Here is a 12,286-nt window from a genome sequence, read left to right as displayed (position 1 = left end):
TTGCTTCTGTCAAAAGGAAAGTTGCTCTCAACTCAAAAACATGATGTGAAATTAAATTCATTTCAGTCATCATCTCTAATTATCAGAACTACAGAACTAATCATCATCATCAGCGTCATAACACGGCAAAAGTGTGCAGTCATTTTCTCACAGTTCTTAATTTAATTGCAACCTCATTGACTACCAGCACACAAACACAAATCTGCTCTGGGTGCAACTGATTGTTTTGTATTTTTTGTTGTTGTTGCCCCTCAGACGTTGCAGCTCTGGATGGAGAGCCACGTACAAAAAACAAACGTTCTGTTAAGGAATACGCAAAAATTGGCCTTGAACATTCAGAAGGCAAATTTGGCAAATTGAGGCAAATTTCCAAAGAGCTTGGAAAGTTTTTTGGAGAAAGTCCATCTGTGTCGAGATATTCCCTGTTCGCAGCATCAGAGACAGGAATGCAGGAACTGCAGGTCCAAACTCAGTTCTCCAGAGCAATGCAAATTGCTGAAAGACTACAAAGCAAATATTAAATGATCTGGCATTATTTTTATTTAACATAATAATGTAGCCATGACACAGACGAAGTCAATATTCCAACCATAACGCCACAATGAGTAAGACAGTCTAATAATTACACAGTGCTGCACATTGGTACATTTAGATCAAATTTAATACCTTATAAAAACAGCAAAGTGGAAATGTACAAGACTCTCAAGTGGAAGTGAAGCAGTCAGCAGTAAAACCAAACCAAATCAAAATCCTAACCCTACAGCTCACAAGTGCTCTACTTCCTGCGGGGTTTCCAAGTTATGCTGCTATTAGCAACGCAAGCTAACACAAATTTGTTCTGTACAGCGGAGGATGTGAATGAAGCCGTTCAGTCCGCGATGGCGCTTCTAAATCTTGAATTGACATTAACAGCTCGACTCTTCTCTCTTCATCATTGTCGTTTACAGTGTAGGTAATTTCCGCTAAGCTTCGTAGCATCGTACTACCCTAACCCATTACATGGGCAAACGTTGGCAATTTTGTAAATTTGCTTCCACATCTCAGATTCTTAAAAGTGCGAAGTGAAGTGTAAAATGTTTTAATTTAAAAGTACGTTAAATTATGTTAAATTTTGTCTCAGCAGGAATATCCTGTTTTATTTATAGACTTTTTTCCAGCGCGACTTTTCTGTCAGACAATGGTTTGAGTCTCATGCGGATATCTCGGTTGTATTCTGGGACTCAAGGAAAACAAACCCTTACTACCTAACTACGGGAGCTAGTTAGCTTTTTTTGGCGTCTATAGTTGCTGGTAAGTTCAAATGTTTCGATTGGAATCTGCATGTTTCTGGAGGTAAAGATCTTAAAACCCACCATTTGCTTTTAGGAATTTTAGAAAACTAAAACGGGAATAAAGGCAGAGAGTTGGAGTGCTGAACTCCTGCTCATTCTTGAATAGGTTTTCAGGAAGTAGTTTGTTCTTCTCTGCTCGGCAACGTCACCGTCCCTGGCTCGCAAATTTTCCACTGCCTCCGCCAGCGCGCTCTCTCTCTTTCTTTTTCTCTCTCTCTCTTTCTTCTCTCTCTCTCTTTCTCTTCCCCTCTCATCCAAACACACAGACGCCGGCAACAGAAGACATGAGCAGACACAAACGAGCAAACTCCCTCCCAGCACGCTCTGTCCTCTCTTTAAACACACATTTATGCGCAGTAAAGTTGCAAACCTTCTGTTGGCTGAAGCTGGCGGTCCAGTTTTGTGGGGAAGCCAAGCGTGATGCTCGCGGCACCAAAAACAATGCAGCCATTATTGGAGTGGACCGCGGAGCTGGAACGTGGAAACGAAACTCAAAACACAACGCACAATGGCTGGGCCTGTTCACAAATGGGAACCCAGCGTATCAAATGCTCCCTTTTTTGAAGTGACACATTAATAATTTACATTTCCATCAAAAAGCGACTTGGTTCAATACCTTCATGTATCTTCTTCAAAAAGAAGACTCCTTTTTGATTGGTTCTCATCACTTAACAAGCATTTATGTATTTGTAAAAATAGAATAGGATTCAAACTCTGGCAAATTAGTAAAATAACCCCTTGTACATTTGATACACAATCATATTAAATAAAAACTATAATTAAGATGCTGAAAAAAAAAAATCAGAGGTTTTTGCAGAAATATCACAATTTGACCAAACCTTCATGATTTGTCAATTTTCAACCTGTCACCATTTCTGATGGTTTTATCATTGTAACAAGAAATTGTTTCTATAGAATCATATCAAAATAATGAGGAATTTGATTCTAGATCAAACTTCACAACTATCATTTACCACTGGAACATGCAAGAGAATTTTTTTTGTTTTGTTTCTGAACTCATTAGCAAAAACATCAATAATATTGAGAAGGAATAAACAAAAACTAAATCTGCTAATTGCTACTTAATGTTAGCCTGGTAAACCCAGCTGCTGCTTCTATGCTGCGCTTTGTCCAGAGTCTGGTCAGACAAATGATCACTTCCTGGAGGCGTGGCTAAGTTGAAGCTACAAATGACTGGATCTGATTTTTACCCAATCAATAACATTAAAATTTGATTGTGAAGAAAGCTACGCTAAGAAGCTAACCAGAAACTCAATCCAGTTTACTTATATAGCGCCAAATTACAAAAAATGTCTCAAAGCACTTTCCAAAAAAGAACAATAATTTTCTATTTTAAATACATTCTATTAAACCTGGTTATCAAAAGGTTCCTACTTACGGAAAAAGTAGAAGCTGGAACGTATCGGGCCGCTGCATCATCAAAATGTCTGACTTTAATTACTCAATATGTGGAAGAGTGGCTAACACGGACAGAGAGGCTTTGTACACATCCTCTGAACCGGCTCAGAAAACCCACAGTCACTCACAACTCCTCCACCTGTTCACTGATCGGCACGGAGGAAACTCAAACTGACAACCGGAGCTCAGTGGAACAAATCCCAGATGAGCAGAAAATCCTGATGAGGAAAATCAGGATTCAGGAAGGCCGTGGCCATGCCAACTCAACAATTAGCTCAGGGGCAAAATGACTTGCAGCCTTTTTTTTTTTTTTTTTTCAATGCCTTTTCTGAATTATTATAAAACCAACCAATTTACATTCTTAAAAGACATCTTTCTCGCTTGTGCCAAATGCCCAAAGAATCTGTCTAGAGTAAAAGTTCAAAGAGTTGTAAAGTTTTGTATGTTTTTAATTCATCATTTACGCTAAATACTTCAACATTAAAGTAGCTTTTTTTCCTATTGTGCCTTTTACTACATATATTATGGTAAAAAAAAAAAAAAAAGTCACTCTAGGCGGTGTATTTCTATCTGGGTAACTGGGTTGTGTGTTTTCAGCTCAGTGTGTGTTCCTGGAAGGTGCAAACACACTTATCTTCCTGTGGAGGTGGAATGAGATTTAGGGACATTTCTAAAAATGGACCAAGACCCTCACCAGCTGGGTTCCATCTAACAATATTTCTCTAACCATTTCTCCCTAATTTATTTGAGCACAATTATAGCTTCTCAAATTTTGTGTGTTTTCTGTAAATAAATAAATAAAAAAGTGTTACGTTTACTTGCTGCCTCTTTTGGGGTTTTGATTCTGGGGAAAATCAAAACAAAACACCCCATTCCAGGAATTAGATCGTAAACTTCATTAGCAGCCACCAGGGCCTGAGAAAACAGGATTTGCTGGCCGTTTGGGGCAGAGGTAACGTCCTGTTGATACCAACCAAAAAAGCCAAAGTGAAACAATAGCTACAAAACAAAACTGACACCAGTTACCCACGAGGATTTAATGTTAGTGTTTTGAAACCACGGAATGAGAAACTAGTAAGTTTGCAAACAATTGTCTTGTTTAGGACTGGCTATTTTATTAGTTCAAACAGCAAATATTCTTTAATGTACACACTAACATACCCAGGGGAAAAGGCATTGCCTTCCATGTTTTGATTTACTATCTGTTACAATCCTTTCAGAAATAAAATGTGCAAAGTGAATATTCCGTCCTGCAACATTTAGAGTATGAAATCAATTTATTTTTGCCCTTTTTCGCGCAGCGGTGACATCCAACAGTTGCTATTCATTCGAGCGGATTGAGCTCAGTTCATGAAATCATGAAATCAATTCTTTTGTGAAGATTTTAAGACGTTTTTGTTAAAAGAGAAGATGCGACTTAATAGACGCAGTTTGCAAATAGAGAGGCTAATCGCGCTAATATTCAGTTTTGTGTCATTCTCTAAATTGTTGCTCATTTATTTCATTAGCATATCAATGATTCTTTTTTAAAAATTTGCATATGATGCGTTAAACAGATTTCCTCAATAAGCATGATATTTGCATATATTTATTTTAATATATAGAAGCTGCAGAAAGAATTAATCTTGAGTAAAATCTTTTCATCCAAAGCTAGAATCGACACTTAAATCTGTGCAATTAAGAGAAACCCTTTCTCTCTCCTGGGATCGTTCGCTTCACGCCGTGACAGCTTCATTAAATTTGAAAGCATAAGAAATAGCATAATTTCTTACGCTTAATTGTGAAATCTAGCCTTATTAATCGTTGTAGCTTTAGGGGGGAAAAAACGGAGGAGGTGGGAGAAATTAGAGCACAAAAAAAAAGCAACAGGAGACTCAGACTAAAATGGAAAAGAACAGGTATTATTACGCTTATTATATCGCATTTCTTTATCGTAAAAGCTAACTGGATTCAAATTACTGTAAAATCCTGCAGGTCAAATACCAGGTCAGGATTTCCTAGAGTGTCATGGCTGCCAGTGAGCTTGTCTGCACTGAAATAAAACTAAAATAACCAACATTCGTTACATTAAAGATTTCTTGATATGTAGCTATTTTTAGCACGTTTGCCGCCTTTCAGTTGCTTCAGCATTTCAAACTTTAGCGGAACAACTAAAAGGCAAAAATGTCCAAGAGTATTGGGTTACACGTTCTAAATGTGATGATTTTACTTCTATTTATTGTTTATTTATTCTAGGGAGTCTGGGAACGATGCAGTTTGGTTTTATGGACCACTTTTAAATGAAACCTTTTGAACTAATTTGAATAATGAACCGGAAACATACTGTTTGATAACTAAGACTAACTAGAGTAAAGGTTTTAATTCGAGATGAATTTTAGGCAGCCTGATTGGTTCCCTGTTGTATCCAAAATGTAGGACATTATTGCACCTGAGGGCAGCATGAGAGAGCGAGGGGAAAAAGAAGAGATCTGGAGAACATGCCAGGTTTATCGTTGGAGAAACTCACGTTTCATTGAGTCAGTGCATGTACACAACTCCATCATCAATTCATAATGCTAGCTGTGCACACATTGCTTTTTCTTCTCCTAAACTCAGAAGTTAGAACGTCTGAATTATATTAAAAAAACAAAAAACAACAACATATGTCTTGCAGCCACAGAGAGGGCACGTTCACTTACTGTTTAGTCCGCCTGCTAATTATCATATCCACCATCTGTTAGAGAGCATATGATAAGTAGGAGAAGCAGCAGAACTGCCAAGGGGAGATGGAGGGAACGAGAAACAAAGAGGGAGCAGGAAGAAAAGAGTGTCCCTGTCAAAGCCTAGATCGTCGCGTGTTTTAGTGGCTGCTTGCGTGCGTCCGTCGCCGCGTAGGTTTCTGCATGAATGTGTGCGATTGTGTGGGAAGCAGTGAGCACAAGGAGAGGCTATTTATAGGAGCCGCCTCACCTCGCCGCCGGCCGCGGGTTTGCCAGGAACCCAGAGGCATCATGGATGTCCCAGCGGACAGAGTTGTGCCTCGCGGCGTTGTGTCACATCTCACCCACCACCACCACCTCCACCTCCCTCTGGCTCCTCCTGACATCCTGCCTGAACCGGCTTTCAGACTTGCCCTTATGGAGTCCGGATCTCTCTGTGATCAGCGGCACAAACCCCCCCACGATTCCCCTCCAAACAGAACCGCCGTGCCGCCATTAGAAAACGCCGTTCACAGAGCTGTCATCGAAAGGAATGACGTTTCTGGAAAGATAAATGGAAACAGATTAGAATGGACAAAAATCAAGCCCCTTTTATTTGGACAAATTTTGCAAAAAAAAATTAAAATTAAAATATTACTTTGTTTAACTTGGAATAAGGTCAGATTTGACCCATTCGAGTTAAACTTGTCTCAGTTTCTGTGGCACCTTCTGCAACACTTTGAGACTATTTCAAAAAAGAAAAACCTCCAGAGCATCTTGACGTCTGATCTGCAAGATGGATCAGCGTAAAACACCTGGATGTTCCTATTGACCTACTAAAAAACAAGATCAGTTCACCTGTTACAGTCCTTTCCCTTTCCTTGGAAACTTAATCACACGTAACTATAGCGTTTTTAATGGTTTTATTGTGCTGATAGTTCATGTAAATCAGATGCTTTTGAAGTCAAACCTTAGCTAAAATTGAAGATATCCTTTTCATTCCCTCAGAAATGACACTATAAATAATTCTGCTCATATTCGGTTTAACAGCTTGGATCTAATCTGACCCAGATGGTTCACTTCAAATTTAAAAAAATAAAAATAAAAATCCCTTCTAGTTTTAATAATAAAGGAAATTAGCTTTAGCTGTTGGAAGGTTGATTTCTGGAATCTTGTACCAAGACTCTTAAGGAGGAAATCCTTGGCCGGAATATTAAGAAAATTAGGAATTGCGAGGAGACTGACTCTAGAGTGAGTAAAATAACTTCTTTAAAAACTTTAATCTAAGAAACTGCTTGGAAAAGAAAAATGAAACATCTTTTCTGTAAAAGCTTGTATGTTCACTTGGAGAAAATAAAATAAATTAAAAAAAGAATCACTTTGGAAATCACAAAGTGGTTTTGTGTTTCACTTTGAAGTAATCTGATTTATATTCCGGCCTAAACTCTTTGAGGAGGAAAACAGAAAACAGGTGTCATAACACAAATAATATCATATCTACTGGAGATATACGCTTAGTTTAATCCTTGATTTCCTACTGAGAGATACACATTCATGGTTTTCCAATACTTTCAACCAAATCTTGCTCGCCTAGCAACAGAGTGATAGAACATCTTGATCTATCTCTTAAGGTATGTTTGTCGTATATAGCTAGTCTGAGTGAGCACAACAGAAACCCACTCACTGGCTGAGGGCTCTCTTCATGCAGCAGATGCATCTTTTTCCTCCCTGAGCCGGGTTCATAAATTATGAACGGCAACGGATGGAGAGCCGGGTAGATGGTGTGTGATCTGTAGGAGGAGAGACGGGATGAAAGCGAGGGATTACAGAGGAACAAAAAAAAAAAGAGTGGAAGACGGTCAGGGAGACTGGGGAAAATGGAACACTTGGGAAAGAGAAGGAAGACGATGAAACTAAGATGAAAGTGAGCGGCGAACCAAGGGATTGTTGCAGATTAGGAGCATCAGGAGGAGGACGATGCAGAGGAGGAGAAAACAGGAGAAGACGAGATTTAATTGGTGGAAATTTAAAATAAATGGTCATTTTTCGAAAAGTTGTGGTTTGGATTTTACGACAAAAAAAAAAAAAAATCTATTTAGGTTTTAAAATTTCCCAAAGACTGAGAAGGATGAGCTTAAATTTAAATTAGAGGCTCTCCACTTAGACATGTTGCATTGTTCACCATAAACAAAGAGAAATGAGAAAATTTTACATAAAACTTTCAACTGAATTATTGATAATTGAAACAAACCAGGCTGATTGATGCAAGAGTACAAAGAGTTTTACTCAGTTTTCTTAACAAATTGGCATAATTACGTTTAAAAATAATAAGAATGTGGAACATGTTAACCTGATTGGCTGAGACGGGTTCTGTGATCCGGCTTAATTTGGGAAGGCTTCAAACACACACCTCGGTAAAACGAATGAAAAAACACACACACACATCCACAGCAGTACACTGTTTGTTACTCACAGGCGTTGAGGAAAGCATTGGAGCAACTTCACGCAGATAAAGTGAATTAATTCCTTTGTCGTTATTGAGCAGTGAGACAGAAACCATAACAATCCCTGGGAAAAGAGATTCACCTTGTGAAAGTCCTCCTACTCCTCTCACTCTGTCTTCCTGGAGATTTCGTGTCGACGTCTTCATAGTGCAGCCTCATAAAAGAACAGAAGGTATTATGTCCATGTCTATCCATGCATCCATCTGTCTTTTGATTCCATGAAACATTCCAAAACCAACATGCCACCACAAACACTGATTGTGGATGATTTTATCCTTTTTCTTATCAGATCAGAGATCATGGGGGAGATTGTGGGGCCAAAGGGGCACAAGATTCGCAGATAATACTGTCATATTATACTGTGACAATTATGACAAACTTGTATAAATATATATATATATATATATATATATATATATATATATATATATATATATATATATATATATATATATATATATATATATATATATATATATATATATATATATAAATATATATGTAAAAATGTTGCATAAATCCAACTTTCTCAGTCCTCTTTCTCTGTTTATTCTGAGAACCGAATTAGCCGAAGACAAACAACTGTAAATAAACCCCCCAGCGAGTCGGTTCAGCCTCACGTCGGCTCTAATCAGTGGAAGCCGCTTGACAGCGTGGAAGAACAGATCCTTTGTGACGGAACGCGAAGCGCTTCACCTCCTGTGCCAGGTGTACTCAGCGTCGGCCGCACGCTGGAAACCTGAAACCTGAATGTCGGATTGAACGGACGCGGACGGCCTGGACGAGGCCTCCTTCCCGAGCGCTGATGTTTGAGGCGCTTCCCTCCCCCAGCTCAGCTGATCCCTGGATGCGTGTGGGCTACATTAGAGATGCCTAAAAAAAAAAAATATAATAATAATAATAAAATGAAGGATGCAGCTGAGACATTCGAGAACACACACACACAGACACACACAAGCGTTTACTCATGTTCACACATGGTTGCCCACATAGGCAGATTTTACGCCTAAATGCATGCACACATAATAAATAAGGAACATTTTAAAAAAAGGATTTCTCGTAAACTCCACGTGTAATATGTGTGTATGGATGCATATAGTTATGAATGTGACGTGGATCAATATGCAGAGCATTGATTTTTCTGAAGAATTACCAGCTGCTGAAGCTCCAATCGATCATGCCGTGTTGCTTGTGTTCCAGATAAAGACAGATTTCTTCTCATGACCTACACTATCAATTTCTAGTATATGTTTGTTTTCGTTGCACTTTGAAACGTGTGCTGGTTCCATCAGGTTTTCTCAGCTAGTCGCCGTCTTTAGCCTGGAACACGTCGCTCCGGTTCAGGGTTTCTGTAATGGAAATCTTGAAGGTAGCATGTCGCACACTTACGATGTGAGATTTATTGGGTGCCAGTTGTTAGGGCGCCATCATGGGGATTTTTATGCTTCTGCCGTAGAGATTTAGTTAAAGTCTGCCTTTCCTCTTAGCGGAGAGCCACAGGCAGGCAACATGAGTTGTTGTTCAAAATTACATTTAACATAAATTTAAAGCATTGTTAATTATTTAATATAGATTACTATAATAAGTTTCTGTTTGTGTCAGCTGATCTTTTTGCGTAATTAGTCAGATTCTCAACACCAGACACCCTCCAGACCGCGTCTCTGAGTCTTTGGCACATCGTCCACTTTCAGGAGCCTTTCCCCGCTCTGCTGCAGGGTGTGTCGTTTCTCTCCTCCTCGGTCTGTCTGCAGTGGAGGAAATTTCCCACGAGGCCCACAGACGCAGACCAAGAGTGAGAGGAAGCACTCTGCAGGAGCTGCAGCTGCGAGGAGGGGATCCATTAGGAGGATTTTTATTGGCGCAAAAGAAGGATGCTCTGGCTAACAGGCAATGCTCTGCACAAGCAGGCAGCGTTGCTCGACAAGAAAATGAATTCAAGCTGCAAGCAGCCTCGTGCGGCCCTCGCAGCAAGCGCTGCTCCCCCATCGCGGAAGCTCTCGCACCGTTTCCAGAGCCGGCGCCTGCTCGCCACAGCAGGAGCTGTCACGAATCTTCCCCGCCCGATCGCCCGCCAGACGACACACATGAATGCGTTTGGAAGCGCTCCCCGACGACTCACAAAAAATCTGGTGCAGATCGGTCCATTTACGGCGGAGATATAGCTGATGGATTAACCTAGGGGGCGCAGTGGAGTCAAATTACATTTCAAAATATTTGAGCTCTTTAAAGGTTACCACAGGTCTTACATTTCAAGTTTGGTTGCAATCGGATCATCCATGTGTGATTTAAAGACAATTGTATGAATATGGCGAGGGTCTGACATTCGCCATTTGGCCACGCCCACACGGTTCAGACAGCATTGACAGATGTCATCACCTTATCATTTTAAGTGAGTAAATAACAGAGAAAAGTAAGACATACAGCAGGAAAAAAAGGTCACTTCCTGTCGGAAGTGGGTGGGGCTAATGACCTAATCATTCTATCCAGGTGGTGCAGCAGCGGCACATCTAAAAGTTGCAGGACAGCGGCCCTTGAGGACTGGAGTTTGACACCTCTTGTGTAAGAAAATGGTTGGATAAATAATTTTAATATTAAATAATATGATTTCTTCAATAGCTTCCAAATCGTGTGCTCCATTAACTCAAAATCAGTGTGAAATTGTTCTACTAGACTGTATAGATGAAGCATATTCATCTTTATTACATTTGACCCCTTTTTTATTTGAACTAATTTTGTATTTAAAAAATATACTGTAAATAAAAAAATGTTCATAAAATGTATTACCTCAGACGATCATCCCATTCGTCAGCTGTAATGTTCAATTACATAAAATTGGAGGACAGGATCTATTTCATTACATGTTCACTTCTCACCTGAAATATGTTAAATACAACAAATATTTACTTAAAGTCGTTTTCATCAACCGTGATATTTCAAACATTGATGGAAACACGACTACTGCTGGGATTCTGGAACTTTCCTCGTCCATCTTGGCAGCTTCAGTGATCGCAGCATCTGTCCTCTTTCTTTGACGCGTTCAGGAAGTGGGAAGATGATATTTCAGAGCGGTGCTCAGAGTGAGATGTTTCTGTTGCACTGCGCTGCAGAGCGGGAGTCCAAATCATCCAGTCCTAATGTTGTTGCCTCTAATAGAACCAGAAATGTTAAACCGAGTAGCTTTCATTTGATCTACCATAAATACAGAGTGCTGGGAGTGGCTGATTAGACAAAGAAGAAAAGTCCCTCATCAGCAGGAAACTTCCAGCCTGTCCATTACTCTGTTGTTGCAGTGTGTGTGTGTGTGTGTTTGGTGCATTGGGACGCTCTGATGTAATCCGTTTACTGATGGTCTGATGTCCTGTTGTAAATGGGTTCTGCTGAGAAAACACAGAAATCTTAGCTTGGTGTCAGAGCTGGCAGACATGAAGACATGAACCTTAACTTAATAACATGGTTTTTGCTTTCCTCTAAAAACAAGACATCTAAAAACTTCATGTCTTTTGCGTCCTTCTTCCTTCATTGTCTCTGCCCAGACACGCAGAATTAGCGATGTTCTTCGAAAGCAACGATATAAAGAAGACAAATCTGCTTGGCTTCAGGCGGTGTCTCCATGTTCCAGCCCAAGCAGATTGATGAAGTCGTAAATCGGCGCTTTGCCTGTCTGCTTTTATGGCTGCAGTAAAACCCACAGAGGCAACGGCTGAGCCACGGCGAACGCTGGGATTTCTGACCCGCGCTATGCTAAATGAAACAAATGCTCAGTCAGCTGGATTCCTAATACTGTTGGACGTTGCTGCATTGCAGCTCGAACATATGTGGGAACTTCACAGGAAGCAAAGCGAAGGTTTTTGTTTTTAGCGTGTTGCTGTCAGACAGCATGGTTTTAAATGTCTTAAATGTTTTAAATGCACCAGTGGCAGGACACCAGAATCCCTAACATGTATCTAGAACTTACGTTCCAATGTTCGTTCAATTAAATGTTTTTAATTTACTTTGAATAGTCCATTCTGTTCTTCCTATACTGCTTCCCCTACATGTCTGGTTGGATTGTTGATGTGTCGTCCAATCGGATGTCAGTTTCCATGTGTTGCCAGGGCCTTCGGAATTGGATCTTAGAGACTCAAGTACACCTGCTCCAAGGCCCATGTATGGTCATAAATTTTCCATACTCTGATTGGATGATAAGAGCGACTGTATCATTTTAGTTAGCAAAACTGCAAACAAAACCAAAACAGGACGTGTTCAGTTGTCTGTTCTGCGCATAATCATTTTTTGCACACTTGTTTTTTATTTTGTGGGGGAGAAATTGGTTTGGTCACATTTTTGTCTAAAACAGAATCCTTTCTAACATTAG

Source organism: Gambusia affinis, linkage group LG24 (genome assembly GCF_019740435.1).
Source record: "Gambusia affinis linkage group LG24, SWU_Gaff_1.0, whole genome shotgun sequence".
Classification (NCBI taxonomy): domain Eukaryota; kingdom Metazoa; phylum Chordata; class Actinopteri; order Cyprinodontiformes; family Poeciliidae; genus Gambusia; species Gambusia affinis.
Note: the sequence above shows the minus strand (reverse complement) of the source record.